Genomic DNA, 1,812 nt, shown 5'->3' with positions numbered 1-1,812 from the left:
AATATCTACATTTGTAAAAAACAAAAACCATGCTTTAAGATGACAGGTATTAAGCAAAATTTAAAGAAGGAAATCTTTGAATATAATTTAGAACTTCTCTCAATTCTCAATTGCCAACAATCACAGTTTAGGATAATCTCCCTGGGACCCATATGATGAGAAAGCTTCCTTACGACTCAAGCAGAAGGCTTACCCTGGAATGGATTGGCGCAGGGACTTTGGACCTAGTGAATGTTAGAAGCTCTTCAGGGTTCTTGTGCTACAAAGCTTTTCTCTGCATGGGGGTGGTTCATTTAGAGCTTTCCTTGCAGGGTAATAAAAGGGTTAGCTGGAAAATAGAGGACAGAGTCACTATAACTGTGCAACTTTGTCCAGGTTGTTTGTTGCAGGCTTCTGGGGCAGGGGCAGAGTTGGGGTCAGGAAAGGGAAGGGAAGAGACAAGGGAAGGGCTGTGACTGCCTGGAGAGAGGCGCCTTTTTTTCTAACCTGCACAAAGGTGCACTATGGACTGGCAGAGGTCCTATCGGAGTAAAGTTCTTCCAATATGGAACTGGCTGTTCCAGGTTCAAGGGCCAGTGACTCTTGATTATCTTTTAAAGAGAGAGAATTTCCTCCTCCCAACAGGAATTTCCAGTTGTAGTTATTAGCCTAGGTGTAACCAAAATGGAAAAGTAATTATATTTCTCTTAGCAGCAGGTTGACCCTGATGACCTGACAGGTTCCTGCTTTTGTTCTTAGGAGGAGAGTGTTTTGCCCTTTAACCCTTTTTCCCTTCTCTACTTTGACCTCAGGGCCCAGCCAAGTCCCAGGTCCTGTCGAGTAACTAGCCTTAACCAAGTCTCTGGCCTGTCCACTCTTCCCGCCTTCCCTTCCTGGGTCTCAGCACCCACCTGAGTGCTGAGCAGTGGGGAGGGGTATTCCAGGGAGCTGTAGTGGGGGCCATTAAGATAAAGGGGCGAATAAACAGAAGCAGATGTCCCTTCAGCCCAGGGTTCCAGCCCATTGACAAACAGGAAACTGGCACGTGAGCTGATAAGAGCTGTCTCCAGGGCCTGGCCTGGACTCCTTGGAGCCAGGGGCTGTGCTGGGCTTCTCAGTCCCCATCTCTGCCTGACAATCTTGTTTTCTTTCCCTGGGGACAGGCCAGAGGAGCTCTTCCTCCTTCTTTCCTCCATACAAATACAAACCAAATCCATTCATGTTCTATCCTCAGTGCCAGTGGCCAGTCTAAATTTTAACACACATGCACACATGTGCACACATACCACACACACTCATACACACCCACCCACCCACGTGCTCTCTCACACACACACAACACATACATACATACACTTATCCACACCCACACCCACCCCCCGCACACGTATACTATATGCACAGAAGCTATCATCTAAGCTGAGACCTAAAAGTCCTGCGGTAACTCCATCCCAAGGGAGTGATGGTCCCCCAAACTTCCACAGCCTCCCCACCCCCACCCCAGAATGGGTTTGAGTGCTCTGGACTGGGGTATCCCCTCTGTGAAGTGAGGACAGTTAACAGGGAAGCCTCTCGAAGCCTACCTGTGCTCTAAAATCATTGACTGTAAGGGCTGGTTTCACTGCTCACCCCTAATCTAAGGAGATCAAAGCAGCAGAGACTCCAGCCCAAGGAAGCGGTGGCCTGCACAGGACTGATGGTGCTTTGGGACCCTCCCCTGACATATCATCGTATAGCAGTGCTTCCCTTTCAAAAAAGTTTTCACAGACTCTAACCTGTCTTAAAGTTATCAATATAACCCAAATATGTACAAATTTAACCTAAATTTGTAGC

The sequence above is a fragment of the Nycticebus coucang genome, chromosome 11, assembly GCF_027406575.1.
Source record: "Nycticebus coucang isolate mNycCou1 chromosome 11, mNycCou1.pri, whole genome shotgun sequence".
NCBI lineage: Eukaryota > Metazoa > Chordata > Mammalia > Primates > Lorisidae > Nycticebus > Nycticebus coucang.
This window is presented reverse-complemented; position numbering follows the sequence as displayed.